Below are 7,323 nucleotides of genomic sequence, written 5' to 3' on the forward strand. Positions count from 1 at the left end.
TTATTAGTGGAACACTTCACAAATATGCATGTCATCCTTGTGTAGTGGCCATGCCAACCTTTGTATTGTTCCAATTTTAGTAGACTGAGGTGAGCACTTTTTTTTTTAATTGTGGCAAAATACGTATAACATAGGATTTATCATTTAACCATTTTTAAGTGTACAGTTCAGTAGCATTAAGTACATTCACATTGTTGTGCAACTGTCACCACCATCCAACTCTAGAACTTTTTCATTATCCTTGTCTTAGTTAACTTGGGCCAGTATAACAAAATTCCATAGACTGAGTGGCGTAAACAACAGACGTTTATTTCTCACAGTTCTGGAGGCTGGGAAGTCCAAGGTCAAGGTGCCAGCAGATTCATTTCCCGGTGAGGACTCACTTCTAGGTTAGTAGGCAGCTGCCTTCTCCCTGTGTGCTCATGGAGCCTTTCCTCAGTATGTGTGTGGAAAGGGAACTTTCTCTCTCTCCTCCTCTTATAAGGGCAGTAATCCCATCATAAGGCTCCTGCTCCCGTGACCTAATCTAAACCTAATCACCTTCCAAAGATTCTATCACACTGGGGGTTAGGGCTTCAACATAAGAGTTTCGGGAGGGGCTTCCCTGGTGGCGCAGTGTTTAGGAATCCACCTGCCAGTGCAGGGGACACGGGTTCGAGCCCTGGTCCAGGAGGATCCCACATGACATGAAGCAACTAAGCCCGTACACCACAACTACTGAGCCTGCGCTCTAGAGCCCACAAGCTACAACTACTGAAGCCCGCGTGCCTAGAGCCTGTGCTCCACAACAAGAGGGGCCACCACAATGAGAAGCCCGCGCACTGCAACGAGGGGTAGCCCCCGCTCGCCGCAACTAGAGAAAGCCCTTGTGCAGCAACGAAGACCCAACGCAGCTATAAATAAATAAATTTATTTTAAAAAAAAGAGTTTCGGGAGGAAATAGACATTCAGCCCAAACAATCCCAAACAGAAACTCTACACCTAATGAGTTAATAACTCTCCCCAAATCCCCGTCCACCCGGCCTCCGGATGCTACCATTCTGTTTTCCATTTCTATGAACTTGACTACTCTGGGTACCTCACATAAGTGGAATCACACCATATTTGTCCTTTTGTGACTGGCTTATTTCGCTGAGCGCAATGTCTTCAAGTTTCATCCATATTGTAGCATGTGTCAGAATTTCCTTCTTTTTTAAGACTGAATAATATTCCATGGTATGTATATAGCACATTGTTTTTCCATTCATCCACTGATGGACATTTGGATTGTTTCTACCTTTTGGCTATTGTGAATAATGCTGCTGTGAAAGTGGTAAAGTTTTGTTTCTTTCTTTTTTTTTTTTTTAATTATAATGTGAAGTTTTCTAGGTGTGCCTAGAAACTTAAGTAGGAGAGTTCACTGCTTCTATTTATTTATTTATTTATTTATTTATTTATTTATGGCTGTGCTGGGTCTTCGTTTCTGCGCGAGGGCTTTCTCTAGCTGCGGCAAGCGGGGGCCACTCTTCATCGCGTTGCGCGGGCCTCTCACTGTCGCGGCCTCTCTTGTTGTGGAGCACAGGCTCCAGACGCGCAGGCTCAGTAATTGTGGCTCACGGGCCTAGTTGCTGCTCGGTATGTGGGATCCTCCCAGACCAGGGCTCGAACCCATGTCCCCTGTATTGCTAGGCAGATTCTCAACCACTGCGCCACCAGGGAAGCCCCAAGTTTTGTTTCTTAAATTGATAACAATAATATATTATTATTTTAAACCATATATATGTTTATTTCCTATTTTTTTTAAGCTTAGAATTGCATAGTATTCTTCTTTATTTTTTTACTTGCTCACAGTGGCACAATCTTTATTACTTTGCATGGCAGTAACTCCAAAAAGTAATTTCACGACTTCATTTTACTATGACAAACTCCATATTAGCCATTTCTTATCAAAACAATTGGTACATTATTAAAGTTATCTTTGTAAATATTCAAACGAACTGATCATTAACTGTAAGACCCCAATAAAAGACAATGAGAAAATAGTGAATTTTTAAATTATTATTAAAAAAGAAGAGAAGGATGCTGGTGATGGTGACATAACAGTGGGAATGTACTTAATGACACAGAACTGTACACTTTAAAATGGTTAAAATGGTAAATTTTACGTTATGTTTATTTTACCACTATTTTTTAAAAAAAGAAGAACGGAAGGAGGGAAGGAAAGTGTCAGATCAGGCAAAGCCTTGTGACTATGGTGAGGATTTGTTTTGTTCTGGTTTTTGGCCGCACTGCATGGCTTGCGGGATCTTCCCCGACCAGGGATTGAACCCAGGCCACCGCAGTGAAAGCCTGGAATCCTAACTACTAGGTCACCAGGGAAATCCCTTATGGTGAGTATTTGAATCTTTAACAATTTCTATGCATTGCCTGAATTTTTATAAGAATAGATTATATAGAAGTCCAGGCAAGGTGTTACACCAAGGAAGGAGACCAAATCCTTCACTGATGGCTGGAAAAGTCAGGCCAAATGGGAGGATGGGTAGCCTGTCAGAGGCTCCCAGCTCACTGCCAGCAGCACCAGGGTTAGAACTGAGCTGCTGCCCTCTTGCCCGGGGTATGAATGAAGGAACAACTGCCAGTAGGGGATCAGCAATAATCAGACAACAGGCATTGACTGAGCACGTGCTACAGGCAAGATCCTTCCTGGGTGCCCAGGGGATGGAGAGGCAGGTGAATGAGGGGTGAGTCTACCTGACTTTCAAAAAGCTAGTTCCCAGGTGAGAAGATAAGACTGGGAAAGGTACCTGCAAGTACAAGGTGATAAGGGGCCCCTCTGCACTGTGAACACACCCATGTTATAGGCTTATCTTTGTGTGTTAAGAGTTATTTATTTACAGGCCATTTTAGCAGGAAGACTGGGGACTCCTTGAGGGTGTTCATTGATTCAGACATTTATTTAACTACTGTGTACCCAGGCACTAATTTGAGGCAGGTGGTATACAGTAGAGGCTTATTAAATGTACATTGCCTAGCATTCAGTAGGCACTCAAATGCTCCTAGAATTGAATAAATAACACATGAATAAGTAACTTGCACCAGCCCTGGCACACAGTAGGTGTTCAATAAATGTTGAATTGCATAAAGGAAAGACTAGCACAGGGCCTGGCACACAGGAAGTACCCTCTTGCCTTTCTCACCTACCTCCATCCTGAGCCTGAATCCTGGACACTGAAGCCCTGAGACCAAATTGGACGTCCAGACCATCATCATCATCCATTCATCCATCCATCCATCCATCCATTCAAAAAACATTTATCAAGGATACTGTGTACCAGTCACTGGGGATACAGCAGTGACCAAGGCAAGGAAGGGTTTTTCTCTCTCATTTGCTCACATTCTAATGGAAGAGAAAGACAATAAATAAGTAAACAAATTAAAAACAACAACAACAAAACAGTAACATTAAGTGCTTATGTTGACATTAAGTATATCTAGGTGATATGAGAGACAGCAGGGAGCAGTGGGTGAAATCAGGGAAAGACCTCTCTGAGAAGTCTCTTTAGACTTGAGCTGAAGTCTAAAAGGGAAGAAGTGGCCAGCCATGTGAAGATCTGGGGGGAAAGCAATCAGGCAGAGGGAACAGCATGTGCAGAGACCTCGAGACAAGAGTAGACTTGGCTGTGGGAAGAACTGTGAGAAGCAAGTAAGCTAAAAGGGGTGGGGTGGGGCAGAGCATGGTGTTGGAGCAGTAGGAAGGCACCAGATCAGATGAAGCTTTTTCGTACCTCTTCTCAACGGTAAGGAGCTTGGGTTTTATTCTAACTCAGATGCAAAGCCATTGGAGGGCTTTAAGCAGGTGTGGTAGGCTGAATAATGACCCACGAAGACATCCACGTCCTAATCCCTGGAACCTGTGCGTACATTACGGCAGAAGGGGCTTTGAAGATGTGATCAAGTCAAGAATCTTGAGGGACTTCCCCTGGTGGTACAGTGGTTAAGAATCCACGCTTCCACTGCAGAGGGCACAGGTTCAGTCCCTCGTTGGGCAGCTAAGATCCCACATGCCGTGTAGCAAAATGGGGGGAGCTTGAGATGGAGAGATTATCCTGAATTATCCTAATGAGCCTAATGTAAACACGAGGGTCCTTATAAGAAGTAGACAGGAGGGCTCAAGAGAGGAGATATGACAACAAAAGCAGAGATTGGACTAATACGCTTTGAAGAAGGAGGAAGGGGTCACAAGGCATGGAGTACAGAAGCTGAAAAAGGCAAGGAAATGGACTTCTCCTCAGAGCTTCCGGAAGGAACCAGCCCTGTCATCACCTTAATCTTAGCTCCTTATGATTCATTTTGGACTTCTGACCTCCAGAAGTGTAGAAGAATACATTTGTACTGTTTTTAAGTCACCAAATTTGTGCAGTTTGTTACAGCAGCAGTGGGAAAATAATACAACCAGAGAAGGGACAGGGTCAGATTTGTTTTAGAAAGATTTTTTTTGGTTGCTGTTACAGAATGGCTTTAGAAGCAGAGATATCAGGGAGCAGGTTACTGCAGACCTCTCGGCGAGCGATGATGGTGGCCTGGATAAGATGGAAGAGGTGATGCTGACAAGAAGAGCTCAGATTGTAAGAAAATGTGAAGGGCTACAGTCGACTGGGTTTTCTGATGGATTAGATGTGGTGGAGAAAGGGCACAGTGAAGGGAAGCAAAGACTCAGGGATGACTCCTAGGGTGATCAGAGCCCCAATTTCCTCACCTTCTCCAGGGCCTCTGGAGAGAACCGCAGAACCACATTGCACTTGACAAGCCGTTCCTGGGATGCTGGGCATTTTTATGTGATTAGGCTGGAATAGTTCTTTGGGAAATAAATGCCCTCGGTCTAAAAGGCTTTTACAAGCCAGGGCAGGGGATTAAAGGCGGCCAGGCTGAGGAGAAATTCCAAGGTCAGGAGACAGCTGGGCATGGAGACTTCTAATCTAAACCTTAAACGTTTTTATTTTTCACTCCCTGAACCCAGGGTGTCACTTTAAATACGTGTTTGGCAACATCTGCTGTTCTATTTTTCTTTTTAATTATACAAAGAGAGATCCTGGAAACAGCTCAGCCCCAGGCCGGGGGAGGTAAAAAAAATTTGGCAGCAGTTGGATGCAGAGACACCAACTTAAAATCTAGCGGACTGAAGTCCTTTTGAAGGAGTGTGGAGACTACCCTGAACTTGGTGTGGTGAGCCCTGACTCAGGGTTTCTAAAAGGAGAATGACAGTCACCAGCTTAGAACAGAAAGAGGACAGATGGGCACGTCTGCAAGATAAAAATATCACTAGGACCAGCACTGCTCCAGTACCTTGAGTTTATTCCCAGGCCTCTGTCCTCTTCTTTCCTTTCATCCTCTGAGCAGAAAACAGCTAACTAGATGATTCATTCACATTTACAGGGTACTCCCTACTATATGCCAGGCACCAGGTTCAACTGTTTCTCCGTGTTATCTTGTTTTATGCAGTCAGCTATTCTGTGAGTAGATACTCATAGATATCATTATCCCCATTTTCTAGATGGGGCATCTGAGGCTTAGAGAGATTAAATGTAACTTCAGCTCCCCAGTGTCGGGCCTGGGCTTGTTTGCCCTCAAATCCATTCCTTGCCCTTCCTCTGTTTAGCTCTGTATCACAGGGAGGCCAACCTCTGCAGGCTGCCAAATCAACTGACTTCCTGTATAGATTGACCAATGGGAGTCAGTGATAGGAGCCTGGTGGGCGGGAGGAAGGGAGAAGCCTGGGTATTTCTCCCTCTCTCTGCCTCAGGTAATAGTTCCAGTAGCAGCTACATTTCCTATGTCTCCACCTCCCACCAGACAGGCCCACTGTGGGTCCACCTTCTGTCTGGTGACCTCAATCCTTCCTGGGTACCAGAAACACCACCTCCTCCCTTGGTCCCTCCAATCCCAGGGGTGGTACTGGCCTTGCTGCTGTTGCTAATCTGTAGGTTCTTTACCCTCCCTCCCCTGTTTGCCTGCTTCCATGGTTCTTCCATTACCTAGGAAGCAATTCTTTGCATAAATTCCCCTATTCTAGTATCTGTTTTTCCTGGTTGGATGCTCACTGATTTTCTGCCTTTCGTGAATACTCACAGATTAGCCAATTCATCAGGTTCGGAATGAAACAATTCCCTCTCCTTGAGCACAGCACATCCCACAAAAGGGAAAATAGTAACCACCATTTACCGAGCATTGTGCTCATTGCCAGACAAATGTTCTTTTGTGGAACACTCATAGCAGCCCTTTCTGCCAAACCCCATTAATTACTATTCCCATTTGACAGGTGGGGCTCACAGAGGTTGGGTTGCTTGCCCAAAGTGGTACAGTTATAAACTGACAAAGCTGGGATTCTCATCGAGGAGCTCCTAGCTCCAAAATCTGCTTGTCTTTTTCTAATCTCTGCTGACATCTTGAACATACTTGCAGCTCCCTGATAAACCTATTAGAACTCAAGTCCCTTGGCTGACTGAAGATCCCACCTCAACTTACTCTAGGTATGTATATGAGCTTCCTAGGGCTGCTGTAACAAAGTACCACAAACTGGTGGCCAAGAACACCAGAAATTTATTGTCTCACGCTTTGGGAGGCCAGAAGTCTGAAATCAAGGTATCAGCAGGGCCATGGTCCCTCTGAAGGCTCCATGGAAAGATCTGACCCAGGCCTCTCTCCCAGCTTCTGGAAGCCTCAGGCACTCCTTGGCTTGTGGATGGCCATCTTCTCCCTGTGTCTTTTCATATCGTCTTCTCTCTGGGCCTGCCTGTGTGTCCAAATCTCCCCTTTTTATAAGCACACTAGTCATATTGGATTTGGGCTCACTGTAATGACCTAATTTTAACTTGGTTACCTCTCTAAAGACCCTGTTTCCAAATAAGATCGCGCTCCGAGGTACTGGGGGGACACAATTTAACTCATAACAGTCCTTCTTGACCCAGGTGCTCAGTCTCTACAGTGTGACCTAGTTGGTCCTATTTTTCTTTTTTTTTTTTCTTGGCGGCTCTGCGCAGCTTGGGGGATCTTAGTTCCCTGACCAGGGATTGAACCCAGGCCCACGGCAGTGAAAGCACCGAGTCCGAACCACTGGACTGCCAGGGAATTCCCGGACCTGTTTTTCTAATGGAGGATGCTAGATTTCCAGGAAGACCCCACCCCTTTAAGAGATGCAGTGATTCCCAAGTCATGTATGTATTCCAAAATTTATCCCAACATTTTACCCCAAAATATAGAGAGAGATGTAAAGTACCTAGTATAGCCAAACCAATTTGGAAAAGGAGGACAAAGTTGAAAGACTTAACCTACTTGACTTCAAAACAT

General features: G+C 44.9%; 1 pseudogene; it reads right to left on the reverse strand.

Moving 5' to 3' along the window:
- LOC133076063 (U6 spliceosomal RNA) lies at positions 1-96 on the reverse strand (annotated as a pseudogene).
- Between the last annotated feature and the right edge of the window lie 7,227 nt (positions 97-7,323).

The sequence above is a fragment of the Eubalaena glacialis genome, chromosome 15 (assembly GCF_028564815.1).
Source record: "Eubalaena glacialis isolate mEubGla1 chromosome 15, mEubGla1.1.hap2.+ XY, whole genome shotgun sequence".
NCBI classification, from domain to species: domain Eukaryota; kingdom Metazoa; phylum Chordata; class Mammalia; order Artiodactyla; family Balaenidae; genus Eubalaena; species Eubalaena glacialis.